Raw genomic sequence first — 14,403 nt, 5'->3', positions numbered from 1 at the left:
GACTGACTAAGAAGGGGGTCCATAGGCTTCATCAGACTGCCAGAAGGGTCCATGCCAAGCAAAAAGATTAAAAATACCTCATCTAGATCAACATAACTCTTCATATTAAATGATTCCTATTGTGGGAATAACAGAAAAGAATGGAAGGGATACAAACCTAGAAGCTAACTCAATAGTCCGTGACTGTGAGTTTCAATTAGAAGCTTCTTGAGACCAAGGAGTAGAATTTGTTTTGGTGTTTGCCTTTCTCCAGTCCTTAGCATAGTGCCTGGTACACAGTAATTCATTAATGAAGAAGCAACTTTAATCTTGATGTGTTGGGGGGAAAGGGGGGATCTTCTTAATAATTAGAATGTTTGAAAAATGGAATGGCTTAATAATTATAATACACAATAACAAACGTTAAATTAATTTTTTAAAGTACTGAGGTTGAGGGTGTCCTTAGCAACCAGGGGCTTGTAGATGCCCCTGTCCTGTGATATTTGCATTTTGAAGAACTATATGTCTAAAACATTATACATTTCATAGTGTTATAGTTCTACTATATCAGGCCTTCTAATGAGTACTATTTCTGTACTTCTATTTTGTCGGTGAAATTAACATAAGTTGTTAATATGCTTGCAAGCTTTTGACTTCTTACATGACACTCTCAGATGATTTTTATCCTTAAATATGTGCAATGAAATTCGTTGTACAATTGCCTTCCTACCACTTGGCAGCCACCACATCATCTATAGAACTAAGGACTCTCCACGAGCCAGATGCTGACTTATGGCGCCAGTAATGGGTCAAAAACGGCAGCTAGATAGTGGGTCTAAACAGGAGAAGCTAGGAACAGGCCCTGGGTAATCATGGTTGGGTAAGTTCAATAAGGTAGAAAAGGTAGGAAAGAGGGAAGGAAGGAACGGATGAATGAAAAGGCATGTAGCAGGGATTTACCGTGTGTCACACATTTTGCTTCATCCTGGGGACAGATATAAAAAGACACACAGTTCCTGCCCTCAAGGAGCTTACGTTCTTGCATGGGAAGACAACATAGGCAAGTGGTAGCCAGGGAAAGGGACTGGGGTGGGAAATGAGTAGTTACGCATGTGGCAGGCAGATAATTAGATGGCCTGGAGTAGACAGCTGCATAGCTAGATGACTAGCACACACTCGTGTCAAACTCGAAGAGACAGAAAAAGGTTTTATTGTGAGTTTTTTAGCTTAGGGCTGAGAATGAAATCTTTCTAAATGAGAAGAATCATCCTCAACTGCTATTATCAAACACTGAATAGTTCTGAAAATTAGCTTTTGCTGCAGACTCGATGTTTCTTAATGAATTCATGGGCTCCTAGGTGTTACATGGAGGGCCTGGAGTCAGGAAGACTCATCTCCCTGAGTTCAAATCTGGCCTCAGACACTCACTAGCTGTGTGAACCTGGGCAAGTCACTGAAAACCTGTTTGCCTCAGTTTTCTCATCTGTAAAATGAGCTAGAGAAGGAAATGACAAACTACTCCAGTAACTTTGCCAAGACAACCCTAAATTGGGTCATGAAGAGTCAGTCACAACTGAAACGACTGAACAACAATGAATTCAACATAAAACTACAAGGAGAAACAGCACTTATTTGTGAAATTATACCACAGTAAAGTCAATTTGGTGACAACTAACATTGTTTGAATCACAAGTAATGTCAAGCTGCTTTATTCATTTCCATTGCTGTCAAAAGTTAAAACAAGTAAGATTAAACTCTAAAGTGTGTGTACATACATTTTCCCCCCTGCAGAATCCAGTTAATATTTACTGGCACACTGCTTTGCATATTACTTGAGCTCAGGGTGAGTGCAATAGAAGGCTGAGGGAATGAAATCATCACCAGATTTAGCCCTGGAAGCTTTAGGCTTATAACAATAATAGTGATGATGTTTACTGGTATACATGCACACACACGCAGATTGAGCACCTTAAAATTTGCAAAGTGTTTTAATATCAATTATGTCACTTAAGCCTTGCCCTTGCATTCTTATGTGCTCTCTGTCTTTCTCTCTCCACACAGTGTATTTATATAAACATTATATATAACATATATATTATACAAGTATATCCAGATCCCATCTATGACACAATACAATTCAGAAAAGGATAGTAATATTGAAGAAGACAAAATAAATGAAAACCTCTTGGAACAAAGCACCATTAAGAATATTACTTAAGCTAAAATGTTGGCTGTGGGGCTGAAGTGGGAAGGCAAGATTTCAAATAACACATTCATCTGGTTGAGTATCAGGCAAGATCAAAGATCTGGGGAGATACACACATAGAAAAGGAAATCAACAATTTAAGTTAATTCAAGGAACTTTGAGGAGGTAGTAATCGGAAGTGAGAGGGAAAGCTTATGGAAACAGACAAGTATCAAATTGCTATAAGCAAAATTAATCTGAAGGATAAAATAAATATTAACTTGAAAGAAGGATATAAAAATCAAGTCAAAAGAAATAAATAGGAGGAGATGAAAATTCAATAAATATAACCACAAATGTACCTGGATTTTAAAATCCAATAAAAAGAAAGAGAACAGGAGAATAAATAAGAAAATAAGGGCCAGCAATTTGTTGCACATAAATCTGAAAAATAAAGCTATACACAGAATGAAAATGGAAGACTGGAACAAAATTTAATATGCACCAGATAAAACCACGGTCACAACTGAGTGTATCTGCACAAAATGGTAGTTAACAGCTAAATTCATAATGGTGAACAGAATAGAAAAAAAAAGTAATCTAACAATTGCAGGAGACTAATATGTCTCACACAGCAAGAGAAACCTAACAAAAAGAGAAATTAAAAGGAAACCATAAAACTGATATAACCATGGGGCAAATTAGATTTGAAAGACTAATGCTGATTATAGCAAACTTATGTTTGTTAAATGTAAAGATTTAAGCTTTGGGGATAAGAATTTACTATTTGGTAAAATTTGTTTGGAAAACTTGAAAGCAGTCTGGAAGAAACAAGGTATAGACCAGTATCTTACAACATTAACCAAAATAAGGTCAAAATGGACATGTGGCTTAGACATAAAGAGAGATATAATACGTAAATTAGAAGAATATGGAACATATTTCTTGTTGTTCAGTCATTTTAGTAGTGTCTGACTCGTCATGACCATATTTTGGGGTTCTCTTGCAAAGATACTGGAGTGGTTTTCCATTTCCGTCTCCAGCTCATTTTTATAGATGAGAAAACTGAAGCAAACAAGGTTAAATGACTTGCCCAGAGTCACACAGCTAGTGAATGTCTGAAAATGGATTTGAACTCATAAAGGTGAGTCTTCCTGATTCCAAGCCCAGTGCTCTATCCACCAACCCATGGAACATATCACCTATCTGATTTATGGATAGGAGAATTTATTAATAACAAGAGATAGAAAGCTTTGTGATTATTATAAAATGGGTTATTTTGATCCCATTAAATTACAAAGGTAACCAAAATCAGAAGGAAAGCAGAAAATTGGGGAAAAAATTTAATTGACAGTTTCTCAGATAAAGGCCTCATATCTCCAGTAAAGGGAGAAATCTGTCAAATTTATAAGAAGATGAGTCATTCCGCAACTGGTCAATAGTCAAAGGATACAAATAGGCAGTTTTTGAAGAAGAAATCAAAACTATATGTAGTCATATGAAAAATATGCTCTAAATCATTATTGATTAAAGAAATGCAAATTAAAACAACTTTGAGATACCATCTCAAACCTATCAGATTGGCTAAAATGAATGAAGGGAAAAATGACAAGTGTGGGAGGAGATCTGGAAAAATGGCAATACTAATACACTGCTGGTGTATGGCTCTGGAATTATGCCCAAAGAGTTATAAAACCGTGCCTACCTTTGACCCAACAATACCACTATTAGGTCTGTTTCCCAAGGTGACTGGGGGGGAAATGAAAAGGACCTATATGTTCTAAAATATATTTCAGCTCCCTTTGTGGTGGCAAAGAGCTGGAAGCTGAAGAGAGACCCATCAATCTGGGAATGGCTGAATAAGCCATGGTATATAACCATAATGAAATATTACTGTGCTGTAAGAAATGATAAACAGATTGATTTTGGAAAAATGTGGAATGACTTGCATGAAACAATGAAGGGTGAAAGAAGCAGAACCAAGAGAATGTTGTAACAGCAATACTGTTCCAAGAGTAACTGTGAATGACTAAACTATTTTGAGTCAAATAAATATTAAAATCAACTACAAAGGACCTATGAAGGAAGATGCTATCCACTCCCAGAAAAAAAAAGGTATATATTGCATAGTTTCACATATATATTTATGTCAAATATTGGCCTTATGTAGTGCAGGGTTCAAAGACAGTGGAAGACAGCTCAGAATTCAACATGTAACAAAAAATAAATTAAATTTTTAAAAAGAAGATGAATGCCATCTTTTGAATGGAAGACTAAAGTAAATAGATATTCTCAGCATTTTGTAGTACCTTTACAAAGTAGACAATGGACACAGAAAAATTAAAAATACATGTAAAAAAGCAGAAATATAAAGCACATCGTTTTTGGACCATAATGCAATTAAAATCGATACTTAATGCAGGGGACAAAAGTCAAACACTGAGACTAATAATGATATCCTCGATGAATGGATCAAAGCACAAATCACAGAAACAACTAACAATTTTGTTAAAGAGAACAATAATAATGATACAACATACCATAAGTTTTAGGATACACATAAAGCAATGGCTAAAACACATCAACAAACTTTATAAAGAGAGGATTAATAAACAGAGCATGTAATTATATTTTAAAAAATAAAGCATCAAGAAACCCAAACTAAACACAAAAGAAGTCATAGAGAAAAAAGGGATAAATGGGAAAAAATACCACGGAAATGATGAAACAAAGCTGAGGGTTGATTCTTTTAGAAAACCGATAAAATCAATAAACCTACCAAGCGGATTTTTATCAAATGACCAAAATTAAAGATAACATTGAATTTCCAAAAGGAAATGAAGTTATCAGAATCAACTACTTCCTCCTCTCTTCTCTCTACATTTATATACTAACAAATAACTTTTTTTAAAAATAGCAGAGAAACTTTACAGAGTTTCTCAACTGTATCTCAGTTGAGAGTTAAGATTTTTAAAAAATCTTCATTTACTGGTTCGGGGGGCATCTTGCTGAGCCCCAGGGAGAAGGGGGGGGCGGTCAGGGGCACCGCTGCTGCTCCATCCGGGTCATCCTGCTTCCTCTGCTCTCCTCCCCGCCTCCCTTGTCTTCTCCCGGGCCTGTCACCCGCCCACGTGTCCCAGGAGTTCGGGCCTGGCCTTCTGGCCCCCAGCCGCGGGCATCAGGGCTCGAACCCCAGGCCCTCGGGGGACGGGCTTGTAACAAGCCACGTGGTCCACTCGGACCTTCAGCCCTCTGGTCTGGGCGGTGCTCCCGGATCGTCGAGGTGGGCAGAACCGAAGCCTGGGCCTTGGCTCCGTCCTCTCCCGCAGCACGTGCTCCCTGGGCTGGGAAAGCACGTGGATGGTCAGTATGGGAGGCCCCCAGGCAGTCCCAGGTGCTGGCCTCGTGCTCCAGGACACCCGCGTGACCTCCCTCACATCGTCCTCGTGCAGAGTGAGATGAGCCTCCCCTTGGTCAGGCCCTTCCCTGGTGCCTGGGGCACCTGCGCGGGGCGGGGTGGGGTGGGGTGGGGGGGGGTGAAGAGAGTGGCAAGGGGGAGGGGCCACGGGGGAGGGAGGGGCCACGGGGGAGGAAGGTGAGTCTAGGCCAAGAACTGAAAGGAAATGCAGGGTTGGAACCAAGAAAAAAAAATAAAGAAAAAGGGAAATAAGGGAGGAAGGGAGGAAGGAAGAAATGAACAATGAAGGGATTTTATTTTTTAATTATCAAGCCTTGCAAACAAGACCTGTTCCAGAACCTGGTCACTGCCTATGTTTATGTTCCCTAACATTGTCTTTGATTCGCACTAGAAGTCATTTCCAGAGATGTTTCTAGATGACATCTCAGATCTCTCCAGTTCCCTAAAAGGCTAGTGCATTGCAATAATCAGTTTGCAAGCTCTACCGTGACAGGGGCAAGGGAGAGAAAGCCTCTTCTCCCCATCAGCAAGGTCCGTCCTTCCTTCCTTCCTTCCTTCCCTCCCTCCTTCCTTCCTTCCTTCCTTCCATCCATCAAGGTGACTGAACCTATAACTTTGTTTAAAAGGCTCTATCAGATATCTTAATCTCTAAGTATCCATTTCTGCCCAAGAATCTAATACCCCTCTGCCTGTTGCAGAAGGTGGGATTTGAGGCGAGTCTTAAAGGAAGCCGGGATGGACATGAAGGCATGGGGGAGTAGACATATGAAAAGGCAGGTGGAAGATCCTATGGGAGGAACAGCATGGAGGCCAGTGTGACAGGATCCTGGAGTGTGTAGAGGGGACGGAGGAGTAAGAAGACTGCAGAGACAGGGGGGCTAGGTTCTGAACGACTTTAAAAGGAAACAGGATTTTAACGTGGGGGGAAATACCCTAAGATGGTACAGCATTTGTTATCATGGGGTCATGGTTCCCAGGGTCTGTGTATAAAAAGACAAATTCAGTGATACATCCACAACAAAAGGGATATCGTTGCTTTTTAAAATTTTTTGTAATTCTTAAAAATTTTAAACTTAAATACAAAATGAGAAAACAAAAATGTTGTCATGTACACAGCAGAACATAGGATACAATGTAAAACAATAAATTTCCATTTCAAGAAAAGCTATGGAATAAATACTACACATTGAGGAGAGGGTTTTGGGAAGATGGAAGATTAGGTTAGAAAATTCCAAGCTCCCTAGATCTCCCCAACGAACAATATAAAATAGCGCCTCAGGGCAAACGTAGAGTTGTAAAAGTAAACAAGAGTTAAAATAAAAAAATAAAATAAAATAAACAAGAGTTGGGGCAAAACAATGGTCCTCCTGGGACAATCCTAGAAGAACAGAAGAAAAATCCCAGGAACTGAGGTTTGGTCCTGGGGAAGAGTAAATACCTCCAGGCTAGTCCCACTGAAACAAGTAGCAAATCCTGGGGCTATCTGGATTGGGAGGTAAGCCTTGGCTCCAGCTATAGGAACTTTCACTTCCTGGATGATGGTGAGAGTTGGGAGTCTGAGCCAGAGGAGATTGAGGGAACCCCTGCTGATAAGGAAAGCTAGACCCAGCTGAGCTGCTGAGACAACGCCCTGGGCAAGAAGGAACCAGCACTCACTCGTTGAGTTGCAGAAGCAGGGGACACCACTGGCTGGGGGTACTTACAGGAGGGCAGAGTTCTTGATTTTGGTTCCAAGCTAGATGAGAGAATTGAAGGAAGACCTGAGGCCAGAGGCACCATCCCCCCCAATCCGGGACTAGAGAGGATTGCAAAAAATAAAAAAATAAGTGGCTACAAATTAAAAAAAAAAAAAAGCCGGCAAAGGAGAAAGCATCCAACTATATAAAGTTACTATGGGAATGAAAAAGATTAGGATTCGTCTTCATACGAGGATACTGAAGTAAAAAAAGAAAAGCTCTCCTACTCCAAAGAGTAATGTCAAATGGTCACCTGCCCAAAAATGACTAATAGAAGAACTTAAAAAAGACTTGAAAAATCAAATGAGAGCAATTGAGGTAAAAAATAATTTTAAATAAGATAAAAAAAAACCAAGAAAATTATGAAAAGAAAGTCAACCAATTAGACAAGGAGATCCAGAATCTTAAGGAAGAAAATGACTCCTTGAAAGTTAGAACTGAGCAAGGGGAAGCCAACAAAGTTATAAGAGACCAAGAAATAACAAAACGAAATATAAAGAATGAAAACATAGAAGAGAATGTGAAACATCTTTTAAGAAAAATAACTGATCTGGAGAACAAATTAGGAAGAGAAAACATAAGAATAATCAGACTACCTGAAAGCTATGATCAAAAAAAGAATCTTGATACAATAATACAAGAAATAATTAAAGAAAATTGTTCTGAAGTATTAGATCAAGAGGAGAAAGTAGAAATAGAAAAAAATTCATTGATCACCACCTGCAAGAGATTTTATGACAAAAACCCATAGGAATAGCACAGTCAAATTCCAAAACCCTCAGCTCAAGGACATTGTTTTATGAATAACAAGAAAAAAAAAGTTTAAATACGGCAGTGCCAGAATTAGAATCACATAAGACCTAGCACCTGCAGCACTAAAAGACCGCAGGTCTTAGAACACTACATATCGAAGAGCAAAAGAACAGGGGTTGCAGCCAAAAATATCATACCCAGCAAAGCTAAGCAAAATCCTGAATGAAAAAAAAATGGACATTTAATGAATTGTCAGACTTTCAGGATATTGTTAAAAACAACAACAACAACAACACCCTGAACTTAGTGGAAGATTTGAATATAAGATCCAAGAGAAATATAAGGTACGTATCAGACAAGAGACTCAATAAAGACAGACTGTTTACTTTTCATATGAAGAAATGTAAAACATATGTCTAAGATTATTATCAGTAGTAGTATTTTAGTATTATTAGTATTAGTATTATTAGTATTATTTTGGTATTATTAGTATTAATATTAGTATTACCATATTAGTATTATTAGTACCCAATTATTATTAATCGGGTAGTTTGTAAGAAAGATTGGGGTAGACCTGAGTGTGATAAGATTTTTTTAAAAAGTAAGACCATTTAGGAACAGGTAAAAAGAGTAATTATTTTATATAAACAAGGTGCAGGAGGAAGAACTGACATAGCAGAATTATATGGGGGAAGAGGGCTGGTAGTTCTGGAATTCCACTTCCATGGGGAATCATAGAATTCCCATGTAAGAAGGAATAATACATATATATAATACATACATACACATACACACATATATGTATGAATAAAAGTCTTCTAAATTCTGAAAGAAATAAAAGGCTAAGGGTAAGGGAAGGGGAAGAGGATAAGAGGGATTTTTAGAGTGGAAAGCAAGGGAAGAGGATGGGGGGGAGGTAATAGAAGAATGTTTAGATTAATGGGAATGGAAAGATAAGGGAAGGATCCTTGGAGATGGGATAGGTTAAATTATAGAAAGGCAAGGTAGTGGGTAGAAGTAAAGTAGAGGAGTCAGGAGGGAAAGGAAATAAGAGATACACACAAACATGAAATAAAAATCAGTAGAATTTATTAGGGAAAAAAACAGCAAGGGTAGTAATCGTGATCTCAGACAAAGTTAAAGCTAAAATAGATTTAATCATGAGAGAAAAATAGGGAAACTACACTATATGTCAGCTATATTAACCAATATTGTTTTAGGCCATTTAAAATAACTAGACAGTATAAGGATGGAATATCGTAGTGATGTAGGAAATGATGAGTTGGTGGACTTAGAAAAATATGGAAAGACTTGGACCTATGAAGGAACAGGTTATTCACCCTCAGAGAAACAGAGGATGAATACGTATAGTATGATCTTACATAGATGCATATGAATGTATATTGTCTATATTTGAGTATGATTACAGATATCTAAGAATATGTATATGTGGGCTTCCCATGCTTCCGGCCCACAGACTGAGGGGGAATCCAGTGGCTGATCAGAGAGGGATTGCAGGGATCTCTTTGCCAGTGCTGAGGCAGGAATCTTTTGCTTTGCCCGTGTTTGGATCTGGGTCACAGTTCTGGGTGGCGGTGCTGGGGTGAGGAGGAACGCTGGTGTGGTGGAGCTTGTAGTGGCTGTGGATAGGAACCCCTCCTCACAGCTACAGGACAGAAAGGAATACTTGTGGTCACAGGCCAGGAAAGGAGTAAACACCTCGCCCCTTATCATACCACCTTGGAAGAACTGAAAATTTACAGGTCCCTACAAGTATCTCTGAAAACAGCTGTACAAACCCCTGAAGCTTGGGACAGTACATTCTCCACATTGGAAACAGACTCTTACCTTAACAAAGAGGTTAATACTCAAGTAACTGGCTGGGATCATGAGCAAGCAGCACAAAAAGAGTCAGACTATATTATCTTACTTTGGTGACAAAGAAGATCAAAATATACAACCAGAAGAAGACAACAAAGTCAAAGCTCCTACATCCAAAGCCTCCAAGAAAATGAATCAGTCCCAGGCCTTGGAAGAGCTCAAAAGGGATTTTGAGAAGCAAGTAAGGGAAGCAGGGAAAAACTGGAAAGAGAAATGAGAGTGATGCAAGAAAATCATGAAAAACAAGTCAACAGCTTGCTAAAGGAGACCCAAAAAATACTGAAGAAAATAACACCTTAAAAAATAGCCTAACCCAAATGGCAAAAGAGGTCCAAAAAGCCAATGAGGAGAAAAATGCCCTAAAAAAAAAATTGGCCAAATGGAAAAGGAAGTCCAAAAGACTACTGAAGAAAATACTTCCTTAAAAATTAGAATAGAGCAATTGGAAGCTAGTGACTTTATGAGAAATCAAGACACTGTAAAACAAATCCAAAAGAATGAAAAATTAGAAAACAATGTGAAATATCTCATTGGAAAAACAACTGACCTGGAAAATAGATCCAGGAGAGAGAATTTAAAAATTATTGGACTATCTGAAAGCCATGATCAAAAAAAGAGCCTAGACATCATCTTTCAAGAAATTATCAAGGAAAACTGCCCTGATATATTAGAACCAGAGGGCAAAATAGAAATTGAAAGAATCCACAGATCTCCTCCTGAAAGAGATCCCCAAAGGAAAACTCCTAGGAATATTGTAGCCAAATTCCAGAGTTCCCAGGTCAAGGAGAAAATATTACAAGCTGCCAGAAGGAAACAATTCAAGTACTGTGGAAACACAATCAGGATAACACAAGATTTAGCAGCTTCTACATTAAAGGACTGCAGGGCATGGAATATAATATTCCCAAGGGCAAAGGAGATAGGATTACAAACAAAAATCACCTACCCAGCAAAACTGAGTATAATCCTTCAGGGGAAAAAATGGTCATTCAGTGAAATAGAGGACTTTCAAGCATTCCTGATGAAAAGACCAGAGCTGAATAGAAAATTTGACTTTCAAATACAGGACTCAAGTGGAACATGAAGAGGTAAACAGGAAAGAGAAATCATAAGAGACTTATTAAGATTGAACTGTTTACATTCCTGCATGGAAAGATGATATTTATAACTCATGAGACCTTTGTCAGTATTAGGGTAGTTGGAGGAAAAAAATTATATGTATGTAGATAGTAGATAGATAGATAGATAGATAGATAGATAGATAGATAGATAGATAGATAGATGGCACAGGGTGAGTTGAAGATTAAGGGGTCATATCTGGAGAATAAAATTAAGGGATGAGGAGGATTATACTCAGAAGAAAAAGAAGGAGAGAGTAGAATGGGGTAAATTATCTCACAAGAAAAAACAGAAAAGTCTCTTACAGTGGAGGGAAGCAGGGGAAGGTGAGAGGGAATGAGTAAATCTTATTCTCATAGGATTTGGCTTAAGGAGGGAATAACATACACATTCAATTGGGTATGGAAGTTTGTCTTACCCTACAGGAAAATAGGGGGAGAAGGGGACAAGAGAGCAGGGGGATGATAGAGAGGAGGGCAGATTGGAAAAGGGTGTAATCAGAAGTAAATACTTCTGAGGAGGAACAGGGTCAAAAGAAAGAATAGAATAAATGGGAGGGCAGAATAGGATTAAGGGAAATAGAGTTAGTTTTTCACAACATGTCTACTATGGAAGTGTTTTGCATAACTGCACATGTACAACCTATATTGAGTTGCTTGCCTTTTCAATGAGGGTGGGTGGGGAGGGAGGAAGAGAGAAAATTTGAAACCTGAAGTTTTAAAAACATGTTTTAAAAAAAAGTTTTCACATGCTATTGGGAAATAAGAAATACAGGAAATGGGGTACAGAAGTCTATCCTGCCCTATGGGAAAATAGAAGGGGAAGGGGATAAGAGAAGGGGGAGAGAAAGAAAAGAGGACAGACTAGGGGAAGGGATATTCAGAATGCATGCCATCTTGGGGTGGGTGGAGGGTGAGACGGGTTGAAAATTTGGAACTCAAAAACTTGTGGAAATGAATGTTGAAAACTACAAATAAATAAATTTACATTAAAAAAAGAATATATGTATGTGTATGTAAGTGTATGTATGTTTATATGCATGTATTTATCTTTGTGTGTATATGCGTATGTATGTATGTTTGCATGTGGTTATGTATGTAGATGTGCGTATGTGCGTGTGTATGTATCTGCACTTAATTTTACCTTCTTGGGGGAAGGGGGAAGGAACTGGGGGGGAAAAACAAAGTTAAAAGTGCACAACAGAGAACAAAAGAAAACTTAGAAGGAAGCAAAGAAAACATGGACAACTCAACACAATGAGTAGTATTTATTATATAGGCTTTTTTGAAATGGAAATTTATTACTGTATATTTTGAATCCTTTTACATTCTGCTGTGCACATGGCAATGCTTTATTTTTCTTTTCTTCTTTTCTATTTAAATTTTAATATTTAAGTTTATAATTTTTTTTCTTTTCTTATTGTATATTTAAGTTTTTTATTTAAGGTTAAAATAAATTAATTTAAAAAAGGAAAATATAAATAATACACATTGTTTTCAAAGCTGCCCAGCTTTCCTTTGCTTCCTTGTTGGTTTTTGTTTGTTCTCTGCTGCATACTTTTTATTTTACCTTTTCCCCTTCCCTTTCCCCTCACCCTAAAGAAGGTGACAATTAAGTGGGGAGATATATATATATACACATACACACACACACACACACACACACACACACACACATATATATATATACATTTACATGTATTCATAGATATCTATAGACACACACATATATACACATATACACTCATACATATATGTAAGACCCCTCCTATCGTCTGTTTCTTTGAAGGCGGATAGCATCTTCCTCCATAAGTCCAAATCTTTCCTGATTTTTTAAATCAACAAGCTCATCATTTCCTACACTACAGAGATTGTTTTTGAAAGCATTTTTCCCACTTTTCTGCATTCCTTCTATTCTTGGCTACATAGGTTTATTTATATAAGAAAATTTTAATTTAAAATAATCAAAATTGTTGGAAAATTGGAACACTAATGCATTGTTGGTGGAGTTGTGAAATGATCCAGCCATTTTGGAGAGCAATTTGGAACTATGCCCAAAGGGCTATAAAAATGTGCATACCCTTTGGCCCAACAATAGCACTGTATCCCAAAGAGATCATACAAATGGGATAAGGACCCACATGTACAAAAATATTCATAGCAACTCTTTTTGTCATGGCAAAGAATTGGAAATTGAGAGGATGCCCATCAATTGGGGAACAGCTGAACAAGTTGTGGTATATGAATGTAATGGAATACTATTGTGCTGTAAAAAATGATGAGCAGGCAGACTTCAGAAAAACCTGGAAAGACTTGTATGGACTGATGCTGAGTGAAGTGAGCAGAACCAAGAGAACGTTGTACACAGCAACAGCCACCCTGTGCAATGACGAATGTTGATAGACTTAGCCCTTCTCAGCAATGCAAGGATCTAAGACATCTCCAAAGGTCTCATGATAGAAAATGCTATCCTCATCCAAAGAAAGAACTATGGAGTTTGAATGCAGATAGAAGCATACCATTTGTTATTTTTCTCCCTCTGTTTTGTTTTGTTTCCTCTTTCTGATGGTTCCTCCTATTGGTTCTATTTCTTCCTTACAATATCACTAATGTGAAAATATGTTTAATAGGAATGTATGTGTATAGCCTATATCATATTGCGAGCCATCTTGGGAAGGGAAAGGGGGAGGGAGAGGGAGAAAAATTTAAAACTCAAAAACTTATGGAAGTGATTGTTGATAAATCAACATAAATTAATAAAAAATAATGAAAAAATAAAATAATCCAAATTATCCATTTTACACTTCAACAATGCCCTCGCTTTATAACATATTTAAGGTCTGAAACTGCTGAATGTACTTCCTTTACATCTTTTTCCCCTGGTTTCTTTGAAGTTCCTAACTTTTTGTTCTCCCAAATGAACTTTTGATTATTTTTTCTAACCCAGGAAAATAATTTTTTTGGTAATTTAATTGGGATGCCATTGAATAAATAGATCAGTTAGGTAAAACTGTCATTTTAAAAGTTATATTGGCTTTACCTGCCCAGGAACAATAAATAGTACTTCAATTATTTAGATATGAGTTTATTTGTATAAAAAGTATTTTATATTTATGTTCATATATTTCTTGTGTCTGTTTTGGCAGGTATACACTCGAATATTTTATACTGGCTAGGTATTTTAAATGGACTAAAACAACATTGAATAATATTGCTGACACATAGTGTAGCTTCTCTCTTTTTCACTTTTGATTAAATCTATTTTAACTTTAATTTTGTCTGAGATTATGATTACTATCCCTGCTTTTTCACATACTAAATTCTACTCCTGCC

This window comes from Phascolarctos cinereus, unplaced genomic scaffold (genome assembly GCF_003287225.1).
Source record: "Phascolarctos cinereus isolate Bilbo 61053 unplaced genomic scaffold, phaCin_HiC Scaffold_5;HRSCAF=322, whole genome shotgun sequence".
Taxonomy (NCBI): Eukaryota; Metazoa; Chordata; class Mammalia; order Diprotodontia; family Phascolarctidae; genus Phascolarctos; species Phascolarctos cinereus.
Note: the sequence above shows the minus strand (reverse complement) of the source record.